Source organism: Gallus gallus, chromosome 1 (assembly GCF_016699485.2).
Source record: "Gallus gallus isolate bGalGal1 chromosome 1, bGalGal1.mat.broiler.GRCg7b, whole genome shotgun sequence".
Classification (NCBI taxonomy): Eukaryota; Metazoa; Chordata; class Aves; order Galliformes; family Phasianidae; genus Gallus; species Gallus gallus.
In genome coordinates, this window is record NC_052532.1 from 117,592,246 (window position 1) to 117,617,031 (window position 24,786).

The 24,786-nt window shown below is 47.4% G+C and overlaps 2 long non-coding RNA genes across 2 annotated transcripts; one reads left to right on the top strand and one right to left on the bottom strand.

Moving 5' to 3' along the window:
* Positions 1–3,406: 3,406 nt before the first annotated feature.
* On the bottom strand, positions 3,407–16,367 carry MROH2B1. Its single transcript, XR_005843686.1, has 31 exons — positions 14,151–16,367; positions 13,730–13,851; positions 13,478–13,600; positions 13,181–13,346; positions 12,926–13,024; positions 12,618–12,769; positions 12,111–12,254; positions 11,489–11,581; positions 11,140–11,209; positions 10,911–11,024; positions 10,752–10,825; positions 10,325–10,444; positions 10,072–10,179; positions 9,725–9,884; positions 9,557–9,597; positions 9,240–9,381; positions 8,788–8,840; positions 8,354–8,461; positions 7,951–8,070; positions 7,630–7,752; positions 7,339–7,494; positions 6,995–7,117; positions 6,603–6,682; positions 6,048–6,183; positions 5,839–5,931; positions 5,352–5,447; positions 5,056–5,179; positions 4,744–4,853; positions 4,175–4,327; positions 3,777–3,931; positions 3,407–3,628 (listed from the first exon to the last, which is right to left on the bottom strand). It is a non-coding gene; the product is annotated as a maestro heat-like repeat family member 2B 1 (long non-coding RNA).
* A 1,227-nt stretch (positions 16,368–17,594) lies between these two features.
* Positions 17,595–21,477, top strand: LOC107057581. Its single transcript, XR_001471530.4, has 3 exons — positions 17,595–17,653; positions 18,145–18,233; positions 19,031–21,477. It is a non-coding gene; the product is annotated as an uncharacterized LOC107057581 (long non-coding RNA).
* The last annotated feature ends 3,309 nt before the right edge of the window (positions 21,478–24,786 follow it).

Sequence of the window (24,786 nt, forward strand, 5' to 3'; positions counted from 1 at the left end):
TTGGCATTAAGGGGCTGCATGGCCCTGGGCAGCTGGGAGCAAGTCTGAGCCTTGCTGCCACTGGGCGCACGCACTCACACAAACAGGTGTGCACATGTGCATGCACACACACACACACACAACTGCCCTGGTAATAGAAGATACAGAGAAGGCGGTAACTACCCTAGGTAACTATAGACTGATCAGCCTCACCTCCATCCCTGGAAAGGTGATGGAAAAACTTATCCTTGGCACTGCCTCTAGGCATTTCAAGGATAAGAGGGTCGTTAGAGGCAGTCAACATGGCTTCACCAAGGGAAAGTCATGCTTGACCAACTTGATAGCTTTTTATGAAGAGGTAACCAGGTGGGTAGATGATGGTAAAGCAGTGGATGTGGTCTATCTTGATTTTAGTGGAGCATTTGACACCGTCTCCCACAGCATCCTCCCAGCTAAACTGAGGAAGTGTGGTCTGGATGATTGAGCAGTGAGGTGGACTGTGAACCAGCTGAAGGAAAGAAGCCAGACAGTTGTGGTCAGTGGGACAGAGTGAGTCTAGCTGGAGACTTGTATCTAGTGGAGTTCCTCACGGGTTGGTACTGGGACCAGTACTATTCAATATATTCATCAGTGATTTGGATGAGGGAGTAGAGTGCACTGTTAGCAAGCTTGCTGATGACACAAAACTGGGAGGAGTGGCTGACACACTAGGAGGCTGTGCTGCCACCCAGAGAGACCTAGACAGGCTGGAGAGTTGGGCGGGGGAGAAATTTGATGAAATATAACAAGGGCAAGTGTAGAGGCTTAGAACCTCTACATTTTTGGGGTGGACAAGAACAACCCCAGGTACCAGTATAGGTTGGGGACTGACCTGTTGGAGAGCAGTGTATGGGACCTGGGGTCCTGATGAACAGCAAGGTGACCATGAGCCAGCACTACGCCCTTGTGGCCAAGAAGGCCAATGGCATCCTGGGGCATACTAGAAGGGGCATGGTTAGTAGGTCAAAAGAGGTTCTCCTCCCCCTCTACTCTGTCCTGGTGAGAACGCATCTGAAATAATGTGTCCGGTTCTGGGCCCTTCTGTTCAAGAAGGGCAGGGAACTGCTTGAGAGAGTCCAGCAGAGGGACACAAAGATGATGAAGGGGCTGGAGCATCTCCCTTACAAGGAAAGGTGGAGGGAGCTGGGTGTCTTTAGCTTGGAGAAGATGAGACTGAGAGTTGGCCTCGTTAACGTTTATAAATATGTCAGGGTTCTGTGTTAGGAGGATGGAGCCAGGTTCTTTTCAGTGACATCCAGATAGGTCAAGGGGCAGTGGGTGCAAGGTGGAACATAGGAGGTTCCACAGAAATATGAGAAGGAACTTCTTCATGGTGAGCGTAACAGAACACTGGAATGGGCTACCCAGAGAGGTTGTGGGGTCTCCTACTCTGGAGACATTCAAAACCTGCCAGGATGAGTTCCTGTGTGACCTAATCTAGGTGTTCCTGCTAAGGCAGGTGTATGAATCCTTCTTTGTTTTCTGGCTCAAAGCTTGCTTCCTGAGGTATTTCTTGTGATAAGACTCAAGGAGATGAGAGGTGGGTGTTGCTGTGAGGCAATCAACATCACTGTCTGGACAATTTACATTTGAAAGCATTTCTTTGGAGCTGTTTGCCTTTGGCCCAAGAGTTAAGGGAGTGCTCAGGCCTGTTTACTGGTGGAAGATCTGTCCTGTGACCAAATTACTCCTGTTTGCCATGGGAGACTGGGGGATGATACCATCGTATCTTGTGAAGACAATTTACTAGTTGGCGTCTCCATACTCCCTCTTATCTGCTGGCAAGGCCAGGGAGATAGGAACAAAAGGAGTTCCTGGTGAGATCCAAAAGCCAGAAGCTGTCACTCCAAAAGGCTGACTCAACCACTTTGGACCTATAAATAAGTTTGTGCTGTCGTCACAATTGTCATCGTCGTCATCACGGTGGTCACCATCCTCATCAATGGAACAACGCCCAATAGCCCACCTCTACTGAAGAGCAACAACCGAACCACAAACCACACCAGACCCATGATGGTGACTGTCTCCCTCTTGCCTCCTATAGAGACTCCTTGCTTCTATCTTTTCTACTGCCCTTCTTCCCTTCCCCATCACCCTAATTTGTACCTATAAAGAGTCCTTGCTTCTATTTCCTATCTTTTCTATCGCTCACCTTCCCTTCCCCATTGCCCCAATCCGTAATGGTGTTCATCCTCCCCTGTCCTCATCTCCCTTATTAACATTTGTAATAAACTCGTCAGACCAACATTTGAACCGCTGCTTCTTAATCTCACACCAGGTATACATATATCAAAGAACCTCCTCTCCCTCCTATAAATTGGAGCGAGACAGCTAGGGGATTGGACTAGATGATCTTTCGAGGTTCCTTTCAATCCCTGACATTCGGCGACTCTGTGATTCTGTAACAGGTATAGAGAAGAGACAGCAGCTATTAAAATGAAGACTTGGTAAAAAAAATACTCCTTCACATCGTAGCCACGATTCTGGCATTTATTTTTTTAAACAAATACTACAATTTTTTTAGCTCATTTTTACTCGTCTCCTTCTCTTCTCTTCTCTTCTCTTCTCTTCTCTTCTCTTCTCTTCTCTTCTCTTCTCTTCTCTTCTCTTCTCTTCTCTTCTCTTCTCTTCTCTTCTCTTCTCTTCTCTTCTCTTCTCTTCTCTTCTCTTCTCTTCTCTTCTCTTCCCTTCTCTTCCCTTCTCTTCCCTTCTCTTCTCTCTCTTCTCTCCCAACCTCCTCCCCTCTCCTCTCCTCTCCTCTCCTCTCCTCTCCTCTCCTCTCCTCTCCTCTCCTCTCCTCTCCTCTCCTCTCCTCTCCTCTCCTCTCCTCTCCTCTCCTCTCCTCTCCTCTCCTCTCCTCTCCTCTCCTCTCCTCTCCTCTCCTCTCCTCTCCTCTCCTCTCCTCTCCTCTCCTCTCCTCTCCTCTCCTCTCCTCTCCTCTCCTCTCCTCTCCTCTCCTCTCCTTCCTTCCCTTCCCTTCCCTTCCCTTCCCTTCCCTTCCCTTCCCTTCCCTTCCCTTCCCTTCCCTTCCCTTCCCTTCCCTTCCCTTCCCTTCCCTTCCCTTCTCCTCTCCCCTCCTCCTTTTTTTCCATCCCTTTTCCTTCCCTTTTTCCTCTCCTCTCCTTTTACATTTACCTTTTTCATTCGCTCTCCCCCTCTCCCCTCCCCCCCTCTCCCCCCCTCTCCCCTGCTCTCTTCTCTTCTCCTCCCCTCCCCTCCCCTCCCCTCCCCTCCCCTCCCCTCTCCTCTCCTCTCCCCTCCCCCCCTCTCCCCCCCTCTCCCCCCCTCTCCCCTGCTCTCTTCTCCTCTCCTCTCGTCTCCTCTCCTCTCCTCTCCTCTCCTCTCCTCTCCTCTCCTCTCCCATCTCCTTCCCTCCTCTCCTTTCTTTTTCTTTCCTTTCTTTTCCTTTCTTCTCTTTTCTTCTCTTGTCCTTTTCCTTCTTCTTTTCCTTTCTTCTCCTTTTCTCTTCTTTTTTCTTTTCTCTTCACTTCGCTTCAATTCACTTCCCTTCGCTTCACTTCACTTCCCTTCCTTTCCCTTCCCTTCCCTTCTCTTCTTCTACCGTCTCCACCGTTGAAGACAAAACTCTATTATTCTCTTCCACGTCTCACTAGAAAAAGGAGAGTTGTGAATAAGTAATTTTCACCTCAAACAGACTTTGAGAGGAAAAAAGAAAAGCTACTTCCCCCCCGGATCCCTCTGGCAGAGGCAAACTACAACTGTGACCACAGCAACATCAAAGGCAGGAGTGCCAATACCTTTCTGTAGGCCTAGGCAGCCGGGAGAAGTTGTCAATTGTGTCTTCTGCATGACAGTGGGTGAGGATGACCACCGCCTGGAACACGAAAGGCATGAATGCGCTCTGCTGCGGGAAAAACGTGCAGCTGCGCAGAGTGTACAGGATCAGTAGCTCCTAAAAGGAGAAGTGAAGAAAGAACGACTTGCTGCATCCTTGACTCTGCAGGGCCTAACCATGGACATTCAGAGCATGATCAGTGCCTGCTCCCTTGACATGCTGCCAAAGCTTAAGCCTAAATTTCATGCCAGTCACCCTGTCCACCCTCTGCGCTCTAGCTGTGCTTTAGCACAAGAGGCAAACAGCACAAGGCATAGTGCAACAGCCAGCAAAAGTCCAAGACACGTGGAAGTCTCTTACATCCCGATAGATGTCCTTTCCATACATCTGCAGAAAGGTGATCAGCCACTTCCCAGCAGCACGCACACGCGTTCCTTTGGCCTTCTGGAAGGTGTCTTTGATGGCCATCACGAAGTCTGTGGTGTGTTCCAGGGGGAAGTTTCTGCACACAATCTGCAGAGAAATGAGAAGCGGAGAGATCCCATCACTGCTCTGCACCAGCTCTTCAAAACATAAAGCAGTCTTGAGGGCATTCTTAGTTCAACAACGCTCCTGCTGTCTGTACCCTGCTATTCACACATATAGCAGTTGAGCCTTCTCTCAGTTTCTCCACCCATGGTGTTTGCTTACATGCAAAGCCTACCTCCCAGCAGCCACAGTCACACACACACACACACACACGCACAAACACATGTCATGGAATCAGCTCCTTGTGCTGGGCATGTGAAGGCCAGACATAGCTCAGAGCCTCCTGCTACTTGCTGAGAAAAGTGATCTCAGGGTGACAGCTCATTCTGGAAATGGTGTGAGAGGCTGGGGGGAGCAGAGGGACGTGCAGAAGCTTACCACTCCTTTTTGGGTCCACTTACCCTTGCGATTTTGGACGAGTTCTGGAGCTGACAGGCAGTGCTGCAGTCATTCAGCCTCTCACACAGGCTCCTGATGTCTCCTGTCTCGATGGCTTTGTTGGTCACCTTGGCTGGAAAGAGCACAGGGAGAAAAGGGAAATCATGCTTCTGAAAATGCAACCACTTTCTACAGGGGATACACAGAGGACAGAGTGGGGACAAGAAGAGAGCTGCTCACAGTGCCTCTCCCTCCTGTAAACAGGGCCCAGCCCGTGGGGCTCTGGTAGTGCTGTGGAGGAGAGTGGAGTGCTGGCGCACATCCTCCCTACTCACCTTGGATTCGGAGAAGGGAGCTCAGGCAGGTGACAGCCAACTGGCGGGAGGTGGGCATGGGGTCACACGTCAGAGGTGCCAGCAATCCCACCAAGGAGCCAAAGTGCTTGCAGGCATCTCCTCTCTGCAGGGGTGAGAGGCAGGATAAAAGCTGTAGGCAGCCCCAGCTCTCCCTAGCTTCTCCCATCTGTGCCTTCCCCACGCAGTGAGTGACAGCATGCACAGCTGGGAGGAGCTCGCCTTCCAGCTCAGAAGCGTTGGGGAGGGAGCAAGGACATGCGGGGCTCTTTACTCACTCCACGCTCTTCACAAGCAGCCAGCAGCTGGGAGCAGGTCTGCAGGGCCCTCTTGCGCTCCCACATGTTGTCTGATGTCATAGATCTCTGCAGGACCTGGGGTAGATCATCTGTCTCACTGAGGACATCTCTTCTTTCCCTTCCTGCTATGCCTCTCTCTGTCCCTCCTCTCCTGGCACTTTCCCTCAGGGCCTGCCCTGTGGCTCCACGCGGCCCCCTGCCTCACTGAGCACTGGCACTGCTGCCCCCGCTCTCTGAAGACACTCCTGCCTCCTAACCCAGGAGCTTTTCCTTGTCTGTGGCCTGCCTGAGGCTGGCTCCTGCCTTTCCCCCTGCAGGGCCCATTGCTCTGCCCATTTCTGAGCTCACAGTGAGCTGGCATGTCAGCAGGAGATTTCTCCCCCACTTATCTTCCCCTCAGTCCCCGGATCTCTGTCCCTGCTATCAACAGGCACCATGCTTTCTCCCTTGCCGCACACGTACTCACATGGACTATGTTCTGGAAGAAGCCACGGTTGGACTCTGTCTCAAGCAGGACCATCATGAGCCTGGCCAGAGCTTTCAACGATGTTTGCAGAAGCTGAAAGCAGAAGAAGGGATTGAGGTGTGGCATCTCGGCTGCTGCGAGAGCATAGGGTGTGAGTGCTGAGGTAGGTTTCAGACTGAGAGGTGGCCAGGAAAGATATGGCAGGTTACCTGCAGGTACTGAGCTGCTTGCTGTGACTTCCTGATCTTCAGCATCATCCCTGCTGAAGGATGTGTCACAATGTTCTTGCAGCACAGAACCAACATTTCAGAAATGTGCTTGTTTTCTAAAGATGGCTTCAGCTTGCTGACAGGAGGGAAAAAAAGGAACACAAAGCAGAAAGAGCTTTTACTATTGCTCTCCAGACTGGTTCAGGCAACATCTCAGTTTCTCCTAATGGACAGCTGCAAAGCCAACACCCCTGCAGCCTGTGCTGCTGAGCCCTGCCTTTAGTTCCAGCAGCGCCCGCCTCCTCCCCGGCAGCAGTGAACCACCTCCTGCTCTGAAGGGAAGGAGACACCAGGTCTCCCTTCTCTTCCCTGCCAGGGGACAGGAGCACCAGGGCCTTTCTTCCTGCCCAGAACCTCAGCTTTGCTGGGCACAACAGCCCAGCCGACTCTCCTGTAGATGCAGCTCCTCGCCCCCTGCCCCCTCCAGGCTTTCGGGAGCTACCCAAATGGAGGACCACCATCCTGCCTTGCAACCCCAGAGGCTCCCACCCTTACCTCAACTGCTCCAGGGCCAGAACCACCTTGAGGGGCACTGGGGAGACAGGGGTGCCCAAGTAATACCTCTTCAGCAAGTCCTGTAAGTCCCAGAGAGACACTGTCAAAGTGGGCAAGGGGCACATGAGAGTTCTCCCACCCAGCCCAGAGACAGACACAACTGCCACACAGTGGCCCCATCACTCCCATGTTTCCCACAGAAGCACTGCAGGATGCAGCAGCTCCACAGCTGGTGGACTTCGCCTGCTGCCCAGCCACTGCCTGCCAGCACACAAGGTCCCCACCAGCTGGAGTTGTGGCTGAGGGAGACCTGTATGGCTCTGGGGAAGCGAGCCAAGGAAGTGGCACAGCCCAGAACTCTGCCGAAGACAGCACTGGCTCTATGCACTCACCATAAGGATCTCCAGCAGCTTGCCCTTCAAGGAGAGGTTAAAGCAGGCAGAGTCACCCACAGCTTGGAAGGCAGAGCTCAAGTCGGTGATGCTCTGCACCAGCGCAAGCTTGTTCTGCAAGTCCTGAGGCCCAAGAGAGAAGAACATTCTTTGAACTGCGGGAAGGGCTGAGGGCTGCAAGGGGAACACGTGGGGGCAACGCTAAGGGAAGGGCTTGGATCTTCATCTGGGCACAAACCATTCCCCAAGGGACCTTTGGAAAGAGAAGGCCCATCTCAGCATCCCCCCACATGGAGGGGCTGCAGCTGGATGTTCTGACACCCTGGCAAACCCCAAGCTCTCACCCAGCAGCTGCAGCTGTAGAGCAGCAGGATGTTGCCCACAATGTCTCCCTCTAGGTGGGCGAGCAGCTGTTCCTTGGAGGCTCGCAGTGCCAAGCTGCCATGGGCGAGGATGAGAGCGCTGCGTGTGGCCTGAGCTCTTCTGCTGTCCAGCTCCATCTGTGTGGGGGGAAATGCCTTGAGATACTTGCTCAATGGTCCCCGGTGCCCCACGATGCACCTGGGCTCCCAAGGCAGGAGCTGCCGTGAAAATAAGGGGGAAGAAAGCCAAGATGGAAACCCGTAACGCTTCACCTTCTTGTGTCTGGAGATCTTCGCATTCTGGCCTTTGCACAGCCTGGATGCAAACATGGTGAGTGTGTCCAGGACTGTGTGGAAGTTGCTCTCAGCAGCATGGCTGAGAAGAGAGATCATTCCCTGCACAAAAGAACAAGGGGCAGTTGGTGCAGGCCTGAATCTACTGGCACGGCCAGCCACAGGGGCCAGTCTGCTCCTTGCCTGAGGTAAATGGCAGCAGTGAGGAGATCGAAAGGCCTGTAGCATGGCCAGGAGAAGCCTTCTGCCCCACAGACAGACCGGGGACGCTGGCCAAAGTTCGTTGGGAGGAGAGCTCACCTGAGCCTCAGATGGCTCCTCTGCGTTTGCTTCCTCCAGGTGTTGCAGGAGCTTCTCTTGGATGTGGAGGACTTCCTTACAAGCTCCCAGCACTGTCCCCAGAGCCTTGTACAGGAAAGACTGCATGGGAAGGGAAAGAAGAAGGTGAGATGTGGCAGCAGCCTGACCTGCTGCGAGAGGGCCAGGTGGGAAGGACCTATTCTCCCTGGGAGATGTTGAGAGCAGCTGCAGGGCGGAGCTTTAGCCAGCTCCCGGGCAGTTTGCAGGGAAAGGCACTCTGGGGGGCAGGGGCCAGGGAAGGGAAGCAGAGTAAGCAGCCGCTGTGGGCAGAGCACTGCCTGCATCCCCAGGCCCAGTTGGGCACCTGCAGCTTCACCACTGGGTAGAGCCAGGGGAAACCCACCTTTTCTCCAGAGCCGCTGGGAGAGCTGCTCAACCACCGGCTCAACTCGCAGCTCAGGGCCTCGGTCCAGGCCTCATCCTCCACGGTCTCCAGCGATGCCCTCAGGAACTGTTGGAGAACAGGAGAAGCCAATGATCCCTTGCCCTTTGCCTCTTCCCGCATTCCCAAGTTGCTGCAGCCTTCTGGGGAGAGCTGCCTGGAAGAACGGTCCCTCTCCCAAATCCCACCAGCATTCCCTCCATTTAAGCCACCTGCCACTCTCCACCTAAGACCCCTCTTGGGCATGGGACAGAGAAGCAGCGCTGCAAAGGTGTGCGGCTGCTCCACAGCAGTATTTGAGAGGCTGTTCCTGTCCTGTGGTGGCTCGTATAGGAGCAGGGCTCCTTGAGGCAGGCAAGCACTTCTTTGCACCATGCCTCCCAGCAGTGCTGTACCTTTAGCAGATGGTGCTCCCACTCTGCAAAGTCCAGGACGCTCTCATCTTTCCCTGCACCACAACAGGAAGCAAAAGACACTTGCTTGGGATCAAGACACAGAGGAAGAGCTGCTGTAAACCTGGCTTGGCCTGGGCACTCAACATTGCCAAGCTGGAACCTGCACCCCCTTCACAATGACCTGTCCCTCCCGACAAACACTGTTCCAGCAGGAACACAGAACTGCCCCAAGACTGCTATCTGAGGGGATGTGAAGGCCCCATCCGTGTCCTGGAATGGGCAAATCCCTGGGGGGAAAGGTCCCCGGGTGTCAGTGCTGTCTCCCTGGAATGGGAACAGCAGCAGAGCAAGCACTGGGCAGCAGGCAACACTTCCCCTCTGCCACACTGCAGAGATGCATTTTCACCCCCCCCTTCCCTGCCTCTGCCCTTCCCTCCTCACCAGCACTTTACCTTCAAGGTACTGCAGCAGCAGGGGGATCTCAGCAGCCCATATGGCCCCCACAGCTCCGTGGATCCTGCTGTGGAGGTTTTGCATAAGCAGCAAGGCAGCAGCTTGGAGTTCGCTGCCTGCAAAAGGGCTCCCTGCCACCACCTGAGTGAGAGCAAAGAGAAGCAGGGTCACTTCTGCAGCAAGAGCAGCAGCTTCTCCCAGGACGGAAGCAGCTTGGCTCTGCCCTGGCAGGCAAGGAGCAGCCAACAGCTGTGCTCATGTCCACGCTGCTTCCTCTCTGGGGCTTATGGCACCACCCTCTGGAGCATCTACTCACCAACAGGCGTGCCAGCAGTGTCTGGGGAGTCAGCATTGGGCCTGAGAGGAGAAAGAAGTGCTGAGTAAGACTGCAAGACGCTCTGTGCCCTGCCACACATACCTCCACTGCCCCTTCTGGGTGCTAACACAGGTCAGCAGAGATCACTGGGGGAGTTTCTGCTCCTACCTTGAAATATGGAGCTGACAAAATGGGAATCCAGTTCTTCTATCTGCTGCTCTGTCAGATCCTCTCTCTGCGCCAGGGCTTGGATGCAATGGGAGACTGGGATCAGCATGCCCGTGTACTGGGCTGGCACCACGTACAGCAGCAGCCGGGGCCACAGGAGCTGTAGAGAACGAGGCGGTTGAGCGTGTCAGCATTCCTGCCTCCGCACAGAGATGAAGAGGACTCTGAATTTCCCTGAGTCTTGTGTGCTTCAGAGCACACTGGAGAAGAGACCTGGGGTGTTGGAATGGGACGAGGAACATGTGATGCAAAGGCAAGGAACAGCAGCATGGCAGGGTGTGACTTACTTTGGACATCCCGCTCACAGAGACATCCAGTGATCCCAGGATGTCCATGCACAGCTCTTGGAGAGTTCCTTCTTCCTGGGCTTCCTGGGCAGAAAGGTCTCCGGCTGCCTGCACAACAGTGTTGTTGAAACGCCAGTTATGCTCAGTTCCTAGGAGCCTCTCAGGAGGATCAGGTGTGACCACACTGGTGCTTCTGTGCCACCCTGTTTGCAGCACAGGCCTTCCAAAGGAAGATGCTGCCCAGTGTCCTTACCCTTCTTCCCATGGTGCGGCTGAACTCACTGAAGATGTGCCCCACCACATCCCAGGCTGAGCAGCTCCGGGCGTTAGCACTGAGCATGTCCTTGATGAAATGCAGAATGGCCCTCCGCACCTGCCAGGGGTCAATTGTGGGTGTGATTTTTCTGGTCAGAAGGCAAAGGGAAGCCACCTGCTCATTGAGGCAGCCCTTTGGGCATGAGCAGAGACAACAAGAGCAGAGGAGAAGCCTTGGCTCCTGAGGTGAGGGCCAGGCCTCAGCACCAGACGGTACTCTTTCCATGCACAGCACAGAGACCTGCCCACTCCACTCTGCCTGCTCTCCCCACAGGAGCCAGCACCTCCCTGGTCACCCCAGCCCTGCCCATGTTGGCAGCAGCATCACCACCCCAACAGTCCTTTCCTTTCCCAAACCAGCTCACCCGGATCCTGAGGTCACTGCACAGACACTGCACAGCCTCTGCAACCTGGGGCAGCTTCTCTGTCATCACAGGATCTGCAAGAGATGCACAGAAGCATGCATGGAGGCACAGCCCAGATGGCAAAAGGGATCCCTGGAAGTCCCAACCTGTGGTACTGACCATCAGAGCGAGCCAGAGCACCGAGCAGACCCAGGGCTGCCACGCATCCAGCCTCCCTCTCACTACCCAGCTGCGACTGTAGAAACAGGACCGTTTCCTCTGGGCAGATCCGGGCTGCAGGGAGAAAATCCCACACTGTGTTAGCAAGAAACTCGCACCCATTCCGGAGGTTTGTGAGAGACGTTTTGGCCAGGGCACCGCCAAGCATCACCAAAGCTCCTCTCCTTACCCTGCAGCAGGATGCAGTGGGTCAGCTCTACTTTGTCAGTCTCGCTGTGCTGCTTGGTTTCATCAGAGAGCTGTGGGAACAAGGTCCATTTGAGAAAATCACATCAGCACTGAGGACAGAAAAGAAACTGTGCTGCCAGCTCTCATCTGCCTTGGCACTCCCAGGTAAAGGACATGGAGACAAAACCCAGCCTGACCCACAGCATCCCGGGGGCACACACGGCTCTGGAGCAGCCATAGGCATGCAGGAACTAAGGCTGAATGGCTGCCAGAGGCTCGGAGATTTGCAGTCCTCCTGAGACTTAGCCAAGACGGAAACTCTTGTGGGTGCAAGGATAGACTCCCCTTACCTGGTAGAACACAGCACTGGTGATGGCCAGAAACTTGTCCTTGGGGATAACACACTCAACTCCCTCCAAGGCCTCCAGGAAGATACTGAGGCTCTGCAAGAGACCAGGAGAGGAAGAAAGGGCTGAAGCCACATCTAGCCACTTGGGAGCAGAGAAACTGTTTCCCAATGTTTTTTTGCTGGGAGAAGCTCCCGCACAGGTGTTCTTGTTTGTCCCCCCCTCCCAGCAGCACCAGGAGAGTCTCTCTGCTTTCAACCGAGCCCTGTTTGAGCACTGTTTGCAGGCATTTCCCACCCAGCAGCCCTCTTCTCCCCCATCAGATGCAACTGGACGCGGTCCCCCTGGTTGTTAGCACAGAGCTCCTCAGGCACTCAGAGCCCCACAGTGGTGGTGGTGAAGCCTCCCATCCCCAGGAGATGGGCCCCGGTGACTCCTGGCCCCCTTCTGGCTCCCGTCCGGGTTGTTCCTTCCTTGACTGAAGAGCTCAGGAAGCCTCAGAACTCCCTTGCACACCTGTTCCTTCTTTCTCCAAGGGCTCCCCACCTCCTCCCTGCATGCCCCTGGCCCCTCTTGGCACTTGCATGGGCCCCACGTCCACGCTGAGCCCTGCACAACATCTTACCTTGGCCACCCTGAAGGTGTCTTGGACCTCCTGACACAGGTGCCCAAGCCAGAGGAGGTGCTCCCAGACTTGCTCTCGGTGCATCTCCTCTTGCAGGAGGACAGCCATCATGGCAGCCACAGCCCCGAGGATGGCCTTTTTGTCCTGGAGAGGGATGGCAGAGGCCCAGCATCAAAGACTGAAGGTCTGCCCTTCCTACAGAGAGGGCTTTCTCTTTCCCTTCCCACTCCCCATGCCCCCATGCCCAGTAGGAGATAGGCTTGCTCTGGAGGGCAATCAGGTTTTCCCCACACCTTCATCCCCAGATCTCCCTGCCACAATGCTGTGACATGTGGCTGCTTCCTGGCAGGGAGATCCAGCCCCAAGCACAGTGCCAGTTCAGGGCCCTTTGCAGAGCCAGCCCACTCCTTCTCATCACCCTCTGCTCTCAGCCCGCTGGGCACAGGCAGAGCTGCTGACATGGATGTCTGCACTGCCATTCTGGGCTGGAAATGCAGCATTGCTCACCTTTTCCTCCTTGCAGTCCTGCCAGTTCCTCACCACAGAGCAGAAGAGCTGGTGAAGATTCTCATAGATTTGCTCTTTCTCCATGGCAGGCCAGGGGCATTGCTTTCCAGAGGACAAGTGAAACTTGACTCCTTCTGACCATTGTTTCACAACTGCAAAAACAAAGCAGAACAAAGCAAATGAATAATTAATTTAAAAAAGAGAGAGACAGAGAGAGAGACAGAGAGTAAAGGGAGCCTGTGAGAGTCTGCAGCAGGGCGAGGAGCAGGGGCTGTCCTGAGCCCCCCTGCTCTGGGGCCAGCACTCACCAGCACAAGCAACATGCAGGGTCTGGCCACTCTTCACCTGGCCCACCACACTGCGTAGGCCGGCCAGCGTCTGCCACATGAAGGAGATGCACTGTGGAGCTGCAGAGGGAAAGGGGAAGGCTAGGGTCAGAGCCCTGGCAGCGAGGGAGGAGGGGCTGCAGCCCTGCATCCCCCAGCTCAACGCAGATCACGCGCAGAGGGGAGAGACCCCGTTCCCCTGTTGTCATAGACATCAGGAGGCTGAGGGCACTTTACCGTAGCAGCTGAACAGTTTGCTCAGGGTGATGAGCACAAACTCCTTGGACATCTCCCCTGTGGCCTTCAGGTGGCCCTGGAGCTCAGCCATCACCAAGCTGAAGTGTGTCCGGGCCAGAGCCACCAGGGCATTGCTGGCAGCCATCCTCACATTGCCTGTCACGCCCTGAAAAAGAGTGACTGGTGACATGCGGCACAGGAGACTGCCTGAGGCCTTTGGACGGGCTAAGCCACTGCCAGCAGAACACCAGCGCGGGCAGGCGGCTCCCTTTGCCGCCTTTGGGAGTGACCCCTCACCTGGGCTGCCGTCAGGTCCTGGGACACCTCAGCCAGCAGCCGGTTCACCACTCCGCACGGCGGGCGGCTGTCATCTTCCCACAGGACGTGTTCCAGGTCACAGTACGCCTGCGCTCGGTCACCCTGGGGACAGGGGTCAGTCACACTCACTTTGCCCACTGCCACCCATCGCTATGCGGATGTGCTGCCAGGGCCTGGCACCCGTGGGACTGTGGCACTGGGCCAAGGCAAGGTTGGATGTCCCCAGCTCACCTCCTGATCTTGCAGGCGCTGTAGCAGCAAAGTCACGGCACAGGTGGGGACAGGGCTTGCCGCCCTGCCTCTCTCCCTGCAACGCCTACATCTGGGCATGCAGCCCACACAGGCAAAGAGACCTGGAAGGAAAGAGCAGAGCAGCTGTCGCTGGTGTTGCTTGGAGCCAGGGCTGCGCATCCGTCCAGCTCTGGGAGGAATGCTCCTCTAGCCCCACAGCATGGGTTGGGCTATGCTGGCACATGTGTGGTTGGCGGGGAGAGGGGAGAGAGCCTTCCCCTTGCTGGGGTACTAGGGAACCATGGTGGGCAGCTGCACTTAGCAGAGCAAGGACAGTGCTAATGGCATGTCCTAAACAGACATTTGTGGCACGCATGTGCTCAGGTAATATCACGGTGTCGGAAAGATGGAAGAACCTTACCTCGAAGGGCTCTCAGCCGCTCCATCACAGCAGGATATCTCCAGATAGACACAATGCTCTCTCTGGGTCCTCTTCCTGCGCCTCTCACAAGAGACTGAGCCACCGCTCCCACCGCTGCCACAGGGGTGGAAGAGGCAGCCATTGTGACATCACGCTGAGGAGTGCCACCTCACAGAGAGTGACGTGCCCTGGCCTGGGGACCAGACAGCATGCAGGGCAACCTTGCAGGCCCCAAAACACAGCATGTTTTTGTGAGGCTCTCGGCTCAGGGGAGGATACATTCTGTGCCGAAGCAGGGAATCACCTCAGTGGGTGAGGGAGAGCTGTTTGAAAGGAACATCTGGTTCTCTCCCTAACCAACCTTCTGCTCAAAGCAGGAGGGCTCAGCACCACATCATCCCTGTCATGGCTTTGTCTAACTTGATCTAGAACACCCCAAAGGACAGAGATTGTATCATCTTTCTGGGAATGCCCTATCACTAGTGACTGAACTTCACCTGACATTAAAGCTGAAGCTGGCCTACCTTGTGGCTGCTTATGTACAGTGTATTATCTTTGGCTCTGTTCCCTTTCAATACATGTATGGAACTATTAAACTGTCCTCCTTAGCCTCTGTCACCAGACTGAAGAAGCCCAGTTCCCTCAACATCAAACAGGCCATGTATCTGTCATTCCAGATCATCTTCTGGGACTGGGTGCCTGAACTGGACACAGTAAACTAATTACAAATTCACTGGTACTGAAAAGGTAGATAAATTTTCTTTGGCTGACAAGCCATTATTCTTATAAGGTTGGCCATATGCAGCTTTTGTTGCTTATTCATTTGACTCGTAATCAATCTAGTCCAACTTGCCAGATATTTCCATAGTGAGATACAGAGCAAGGGTGAGTCTCTGAACTTGTTGCTCAGGCACAAGTTATAGTATCCTCTCCTGCAAATGATGATCAAATGTAACAGCCTTTATTTTTGTTTGTTCTTTAATGAACAAAATTAATTTCTATGAAATGAATCAGTGGTTTCCACCAGCAAATGCCAGTGAAAATATTTCCATATTTTTTCCAAGCAGAATTGCTGTAGGCAGTTTCTCTGTAGAGATTAAAAACTAGCAAAAAACTGTTGTTTCATCTTTCAACTGAATTTAATTAGATCTGATATTCATGGAACTAAAGAATAAAGAACACTTGTTAGACTGTTACACATACTGGAAATCTATAAAGAACTTCTATAATAACAACCAAGAGAATTCCCATCAAGGGAGATAAGCATGAAGATCTAATCTTCCTTAGAAGATAGTAAAAGACCATGTTACAAGAAAGAAAAAAAATGGAAGTTTGAAATCTGGGAAGAATCTAAATCAATAGGGAGTAAAAAAAATTAAGTGTAGTTAAAACTGCAAAGCTGAAGCTCAGTTTTATGTTTTATTAAACATTCTGGTTCATACTGAAGTCACATAATGTGATCTACACATAAAATTTGTAATAACAGACTCTTTAATCATAGATTAAAAGTTAGTGACAAATTTAAAATATGTACCAGATATGATGATGAACTCCTGATTTCCTGTAACAGGCTTATACTGTCCTAGGACAATTCTCCAAGGAGCCTTCAGCTTAGTCAGCATCTTGGATGTAGTGGTCAAAGCTGATGCTTTATCCAGGTGCCAGGAAATCACCCCTCTTCTATCCCAAAAGACAGTGAATGTCACTTTACCTTCTGAGGGCCACAGCTTGAACTTTTTTTGAAAGGGAATTCACATGTTGGCTGCCCGGAATGTGGCTTGTCTTTCATGTCACTGTTGGCACTGCTGCAATGCACCACCCACTACCTCACTACCTCACCCAATATCACAGTGGTCACATCCACTGCTTAGTCTCCACAAGCATTCAGCATCGATGAATGTCAGTGCTATTTTTTTTCACATAGAGGAATTCAAATCCACACCTTTGCTTCATGGGCACTTCCATGTCGGACATCATTGTGTCAGACTGTCCCCCTGCTGTGTCCTGTCACATACCAATGAAATATAACCGAGTATCGGTGGGAAGGTTCAACATCTACTGCCATACCACCAACCTCCATCTCTGATGTAGTGGGCCAATGTAATAAAATTAGAGGCTTTACTTTCACAACAGCTGTCGTATATACAATATTTCCTTCACCTACTTCTGTTTTATTTCCCAGAACTGACTGAACATAACCCAAATCTGCAAAAGACTCATGGACCAAAAAAAAAAAAAAAAAAAACCACCACCCCAAAACTTAGCTGTGGAAGCATAAGCACTGCTGTCCTGGAGTAACCCAAATTGTAATTCTCAACTCAGTAACAAATATAGTAGAAACAAGATGAAAAAGAGAAACAGCATGCCACCTGAAATAATTTTTAAATCAAAATGACTTCTCTTTAATTAATTCTTCTCTCTCTGTTAGTATTGCAGCAGGACAATTATTAATCTGTAATGCACACATTATTTTTCAATAAAGTAAAAGATTACTGAGAGGATTTTGCCCAGTACTGATGAAAAATTAGACACATTGAATTTCCATAATGAACTAGTTTTGCTCAGATAAAATATTTTTTCTAGTTTGGAGTAACAAATATAAATTATCTGTCCAGAGTAGTAGTCATCTACTAGGAGAACTTACTTTAGGTTATAATGTTTGTTGGGTTTTTTTCCCATTCTATAGTAACTCCTCCACACTTGCTTCTATCTAGCTTAATCTTTATTCTTATTTCAAACCAGCTTCAGCTTTTTCATCTTTTATTTTATCTTCTTTCCTTTCCTTTCCTTTCCTTTCCTTTCCTTTCCTTTCCTTTCCTTTCCTTTCCTTTCCTTTCCTTTCCTTTCCTTTCCTTTCCTTTCCTTTCCTTTCCTTTCCTTTCCTTTCCTTTCCTTCCCTTCCCTTCCCTTCCCTTCCCTTCCCTTCCCTTCCCTTCCCTTCCCTTCCCTTCCCTTCCCTTCCCTTCCCTTCCCTTCCCTTCCCTTCCCTTCCCTTCCCTTCCCTTCCCTTCCCTTCCCTTCCCTTCCCTTCCCTTCCCTTCCCTTCCCTTCCCTTCCCTTCCCTTCCCTTCCCTTCCCTTCCCTTCCCTTCCCTTCCCTTCCCTTCCCTTCCCTTCCCTTCCCTTCCCTTCCCTTCCCTTCCCTTCCCTTCTTTCATTTTTTTCTTCTTTCTTTTTTTTCTTTTTTTTTTTTTTTTGCATTTCTATCTATATTGCTTCCAGAGCATCATGGTTTTATGATTTTTGGTTATCAGTATTCCACATCACAACATCATGCAGTGTACTGGGAGTTAAAGAGCAAATGCTTTAGTTCCGGGTACCTGTCTGGAAGAGAAGAACTACGTTCCCCAAGAGCCTTTTCGAGTACTGTTATCATTCCTGCTCAAGGGAACAGATATAAGGGCGCAGGTCATGTGACTTGTCCCTCTTCTCGTCTCGCCGTGTTCCCTGTTGGATCAGCTCGTTACTGCTGCGCCCGACTGCATACAAGGGTTCAGTATTAGCGTAAGGCCTTTGGCTCTCGGACAATCTTTCTCTCAATTATTGTTGATTTATATTGTATTATAGTGTGTTATCTTACATTCCGATACTATATTTAGTAAATTAGTTTGTTTCTCCTCAGATCGTTGCCGCTGTTTTAAATTATTTTGGGGTCCCCTGTTTCCCTTCCTGGAGGCGCGGATTTTACGAAATCCCTCCACCCCACTAGTCGCGGAACCGGGCCGGACCAGCCCTTAAACCGCTGACACAGAGATAATACAGTACCTGATATTTCTGTCTGTCTACTATACTCAGTTTTGCTCTTACTCTTGACTTTTAAACAAGCTTAAGTCTTGATCTGAATTCTTGGTTTCTCTGAGTATAAACAACATGTTTTCTTGTGCTGATCTTTTACTTATCTATTTTCTCCTTTGAATATCATGCTTGTGATTAGATTTGTATATACTGTGCAATACACTGTGTGTGCTATTATACTGATGTTTTTATTTTATTAGACAATGTTTGGGTTTCAAATACTGAAAAGAATAATTAAAAGCCCAAAGAAAATAAGCAGTGTGAAAGGCATCTGTAAAAAGAGATAAAAGTAAGTAAAAATATAGGATGTATTTAATTTACTGGGGTCATTTGAACAGTGGAGAAAATTAGCCCTTATGTAGAATATGGGTGGCATCTGTTTATCACACTCAACATTCAAATAACACAATATTATGGGGAGTTCTTTCCTAATAATTTTTGAGATGGTCCCAATAGACCAACAAAAGCTAAACACACTACAGCAAGCCAATCCTATGTACATGTCTTACCTGCCAAAAATTTTGAAACTCCTTCTTCCTCATTGTTTTTATTTGAATAATTAAAACATACCAACATCCTCTACACTTGGCAGACTTTCCACATTACTTGGTGTCGACAGGTTTTCTGTTGATTTCTTCTTCTATATGTATATTTGGATTTTGAGTCAGAGCTTGAGTCTGGCAGATCAGTGTGATCTACAGTCAGTAAAAACATCTGTTTATATCCAAACCCACCAATTCTATGATGTATTTCCAGTAGAATAATAGCACTGCTGAGGACAGAGTACCATGTTCAGTTTTATTCACCCATGCCAAAAAAAGATCTCACATTGAAAACACTACTAGTAGAACTCAAAGAATGGGTAGCCTTTTGTGTAAGAAGAGACTGAAAAAAAAAAAAAAATTGAACTGTGCAGTCTGGAAAAAATTAAACAAGTAGGAACATGTTTACTATCTATCAATATATCTGATGGAGTACCTGAACACCGGGAAAAAAAAAAAAGGAGGGCTGATTAAGGTGAAAAACAATACTGAGATGAGAACCTGCAAGTGTAACTTGATATGAATTAATTGTCTGTGCTTCTAGTTTGGCTGGAATCCTGCTCTGGTAATACCTTCTCTGAAGTAAGCTCTGCACGGGACCCATCCTTTCTTACCTCAGAAGCTGCTTGAAATCTGAGACCCTCATACTCGGCCTCTTGCTTCAGCTGTGTCTGCATCCTGTCCTATGCCTCATCACTGTGCAAACATCCCTGCAGATCCTTCCAATTGGAGTAATCAGGAAAGAAGGAAATAATTTCATGATGAAGTAAACTGCATGCAAACCATATGAAGGTGAAGACCGTGACCAGTGGCTGTTAACAGATTCTCAAGAAATGCACAGGGACCAAAGATAACCATGGATTTCAGGAGAGAGTGCTGCAATAACAAGTGTCTCAGTGTTCCAAGGGAACATTTTCTATAAGCCATAAAATAATTTGTAAATTTAGAATATGCATTTCTTATGAATGTAAATGCCTTTAACAGAAGAGAGGTAATTAATACCACGAGGGTACAGTCTCCATCTATCACCCATTCCCTGACCCCAGTTATCAAAAATAAGCAGTCCAAATCATTGTAGAGAACAAATCTTAGACAGCGAATAGAGTGAATAGCAGATACTGATCATCCACCATCCTACAGCTCCCAAACTTCTCTATAATTTTCCTACTGTCTGTGAATCCTCGTAATACGCTTCCAACAGTCTGGGGAAGTATGTATTTAGCTATCTGTCTCTAGTACTCATCAGTGGAAATGGCATAGAATTTTGGTCTACCACAACAGTAAGCAAACACTGACATTACATCTGAAGAAAACACTCTTTTCACTAGAAGTGAATATAGTCATTGCAAGATCAAATAGCCCCAAGACTCTTGCTTTCATTTTCTCTGTCTTTTGCACTTCAATAATGATGTATTTCCATCCTGATGATATGTTCACATAGTCTTTTCACCACATCCTAATGACTTTTCCTAATCTTGTGCTGTGGTATCTGTTGATAGTCTCTCTATCCAAGTCATAACATGACATGAAGCTGATAGACAGCAGGGCCAGAGGAGAGGTTTGCAACTGTGAGAGGTGGAAACAAATATCTGTGTTACTAAAGGGGAATAAAACTGAATGTCCCTGTTTTTAATACATAAAATCACTTAGGTAGGGTTTTACTACCTTAATTTGATAATAGTATTTTGAACAAAGCATTGCAGTCTATTTCTCTTTTGATGAGTGAGCTTAACTCCTTCATGTCCTTGAACTGCCTACAATTCACGCTTGTTTCTTGCAAATCTTTCAACTTTTCTTCTTAGCCCATGTCTTCAGTGTGAGATCTCTACTACCCTAACAATTATTAACAAGATATAACACAATATGATCATTGTATTGTGTATCAGTACTAACTGATGAGCTGAGTGCTTCCTAGTGGTCATAATTTAGATTTCAGAAATTTTAATTAATCAGAAGTGTGAAGTATGTAGTAGAACTTTGTTCAGTCATTAATTTGTTACTGTTATGGTTGTGGGATTTTTTGCTGTGATTGATGCATATCCTGTAGACATCTTACTCTGTAGAAAAACATTTTGTCCAAACGACAAGAACACTTCTTTCTTTTTTTCTATTTCCATTCTTCAGAACAGTGAAGAGAGAAAAAAAATGTCTCATTAAGTAGTTTGCCAGTTTAAAAAAAAAAAAAAAAAAACTACTTTGGAAAAATAAAACGTCAGTGAAAAACCCACTTGTAAAAAAAGTATTTTTTGAAAGGATGTTTTTTTCCACATATATCTTTGTTCAGAGTGAAGGAACTGGCTTTTAAATTGTTTAAAATATTGCAGTGATTTGTTCTTCTCAACAAACAAAAAACAATGCAGATGAAGTAAAATACAACAAAACCTTTAAACTGTTAAAAGGGAGGTAAGTATAAGGCCATTACAGGAAACACTTTGAGCTACAGTAGTGAAACATCAAAACTGAGGTGTTCTAGGTGGTTACCTCAGCAATCTAGACTAATTTCCAGGTTTGTCAGGCTTCTTACATGTTCCTGGAAAATCATTTATTCATAAATCAAACTTAATCTCAATCTGCACTTTGTTAGAAAACTAAAGCAAGCCTTGCATCGCCTTGACATGTCCCCATGCCAAAGGGCATTTCAATAGCACACCTGGCAATCTATGACGGAATATAAGGGTCAGTATCAACCCTGGAGGAAGGAATGCCTCTGAAGTGGAATGAAGACATTTCCTTGCAACACCATCCAGCTAGCAAATAAAAGAATTACTACTGCTGATTTGGACCTGAAAATAAGTGTTACTTTTTATTGATATTTCCTTCTTCTCAGGTCTACTGTACATCCCAGCATTAAGTCAAAACTTAACAGAAAATAAACCTGTTAATTTCTGAGAATGAATAAACAAAAGCTTTATGAAACCGCATTTCTTTCACATCACATATTTGCAATGTCACTGACTTAGTATGTTTGTTGTCGTTGTTGTTGTTTTAATGGATCTGAATTGTTTTTCCTGACTCAGTTGTTTCTGTTACAATAAAAATGACAACATTTTCCAGCTTGTCAAAACATGTTCTGTGATCCAGTGAGTAAAAAAGTACACCATAGTCTGAATGTCAGCAAAGTATTATGTACCTGCTTGAACTTTCAGATGGCAAGCAATTCAATAGTATATCATGCATTTACAATTACAATTGACAACAATTTTCATGTAATTCAATTCTTTCTGTAGAGCTGAAAAGTAGTTTGATTTTTCAATTTGTTAAAATTTTGAAGAGTTCAGGTATTTTCCCATCTCCTGTTTTGTACTTCTCACATTTTTAGCACAATATAGAAAGAAAAATCTCAATGTTCATGAAATGAGAGTATGTAAAGTAAACTATATTAGATTAGTTCAAAATATCATGTTTAAGTAACAGGATGTTTCATTTGAATTGTGAATATTTAAAGACTTTCGTGTTTTAAAACTCCTTACACAGGAGAAATAAAGATTTTTTTTTTTTTTAATCATCAAAAGTGTATTCTCAAGTTCTTTTGCAATATTTTGTTTGCTTATTTGTTTTGTTTTTCTTCTTTTTTAAGATAAGGCATTTGACACAGTAAACACACTCTTCCTGGAAGAAATTTATTCTAACCAAAAGAAAATGTAATTGACTTTATACACTATGTAATTCAATAGTTCTAGGCCTGAGCTTAAGTGGTACATACTTCTGCCAGATACACATCTAGATTTGATTTCAGTAAACTGAAATAATGTGAAGTTAAGCAATGATCTTAGGAATGATCCTAGACTCTCCATTCTTAAATGAATGGTTACATGTTCTTGATCTGCTACTCATTTTGGCTCAATCAAAATGCAAAATCAAAAGATAAATTGACTAAGTGACTTTCTAGCTGACATCAGTAGAAGTGGTTTATTTTGTGACAAGTCCCTGAAAGGAAGGTAGAGGACATTTCTAGTTTTTATTTATAGCAGGGAGAAAAACTGGATTTTCAATTCTCCCTTATTTAAAATCAGCACTTCACCTGTACCTCTTCTTCCCTGTCATTCAGTCTTATTTAGAGGGTATTGTAGATGTCATAAGCACTTCAGGAACAGAGGTAGCAGGGCCCTGTTCAAAGGAAACTGCATGTTTTGAAGCCTGCTTGAATCTTATCCAAGCTATCCAAGTTTCCCAACTCTCAAATTTGCTGTGGAGAGCTTGTAGAAATACTCCTTTCTTCTTGGTTTCAAACTACTCTTTCTCATTTGACAAATGTTCATGGTTATGCAGGTAAGTTTCCAGTATTTAAAAAATGAGAAATACTGAATAAAATGTGAATGTGTCTAGTTGTGAGTAGAGCTAACTACACTTATAAAAAGGAAAGAAAAATATTTTTCCAGTAGTTTTCAAGTACACAAATTTGTGTAAAAACTGGACAGAAGTATGACTTTTTTAATTAAATATTCTCATTTGCTTCTTTTTCTTCATCTTCATGTACATTAATTGATTAATTTAATTAATTAATTTAATTAACACTTTTTTTTCTGGATCTTTCTTGATATATGCTTTTCTCCATGCAGCAGTACTAAAGGCAAACCCTCACTGAACATGCAGGCAGGGTTTCTTTATCTGAACCAAATAGACTAATCTCCATATCCTTGCCTCAAAGGATAATATAACTTTCACAGGGCAACCATGACTTGCCAGCTGTTGCAAAATCTAGGCACTAGGACCTATTCTGAGAAATAGTTTTCATTATACCATTTTTTTTTTAGAAGGTCATATGCACCAAAGAAGAATTTTCAATAAATTTAAAGCAGTTTATAAGCTAAGATGTGCTCGTTCACAAGCTTTTCTATATATAATCCAATATATCATTTTCCCCCTGCTTTGTGTGCTTTCTACATTCCAAAGACAATCAAGAAGTGGATTAGTAATATTCTGTTAGCAGGGAGGAGTCATCAGTCAAAGAAAAACAGAGATATTGGATTCAATATACCAAACCTGATTATCAAGATAAAGCTTTTAATGCTGCTAGAAGAATTTTACTGAGTTAAGGATAAGGTTATACCAAAAGCATCAAGTCAAACAACTTTCTATAAACCTATGCATCTATTTGCCTTCAAGGTACAAATACTGAGCTGCAGAAATCTCCCTTCACAGAGGACTTTTCTTTCTCTGCTTTCAGGAACAAATTGTCTTGCTAGTGAGGATTCTTTCCTTCTAGCTGCTCAAAACCTGGGGATTGAATCAGTAGAGTGATTGGTTGTGCTCTTGAATCAAGCATCCTTTAATTTAAATTAAAAGTACAAATTTTATATAAATAAATACCTAAAGGGCGGTGGGAGGCAAACGGGTGAGTCCAGGCTCTTCTCAGTGGTGTGTAGCGATAGTACAGGGAATAATGGCTTAAAACTTGAACACAGAAAGTTCCAAACAAACACAAGGAAGAACTTCTTTACAGCAAAGGCCGATGGAGCACTGAAACAGGTTGCCCAGAGAGGTTGTGGAGTTTCCTATGGAGATATTCAAGACCTGTCTGGACATCTACCTGTGTGACCTGTTGTAGGGTACCTGCTTTAGCAGAGCTGTTGGACTCAATGATCTCTTGAGGTCCTTTCCAACTACTGCAATTCTGTAATTCTCTGTGATTCTGTGATAATATATATATGTCACAACGGTATATTACTAACTGCAGTGGCACAAATATTTTTGGCAGTTATTTTTTGCGTGTTTTCAACATACACCAAAAAAAAAAAAAAAATCATATACTGCACTAATATCTCCTGCACAGGACCATTACTGTGTCTATGTTGAAGTGCAGATATCAGTGGTAAAAACTGCTCTCATAACAGCTATGGAGCAAGCTTTAGCAGAGATATAAACATTAGGAAACTCTCCAGGACCCACTGCTAATAGATGAAAACAGGTTCAGGAAGTATGCCTTGTTGACCCATCCAGGTATTTTTACTAAAACTTTTAGCTCTCTAAGTTGAAATTACTGTTCCAGTTCCTCCACATAAAATCTATCCAAACCAAGTTAGGTTATATATTGCACATCTTCCCATGATACGATCCGTAAACTGAGATGTACTATTACTTTGTATGTTGTAAAATGGAGGGAGAGCTGTAACCATATCTGGGGTCTGATTTGGTTTTACTGAGATCCATATATCTTATTATCATTTTCATATAAAATACATTACAGTTATGTGCAAAAGATATGTGGTGTCTTTATTAGTTGTTTTGCTAACAAATTAAATTCTGCTCATTGAGGAGTCAGTCTGCATATCAACAAGTGAGGTCTCTGCTCTGGGGGTC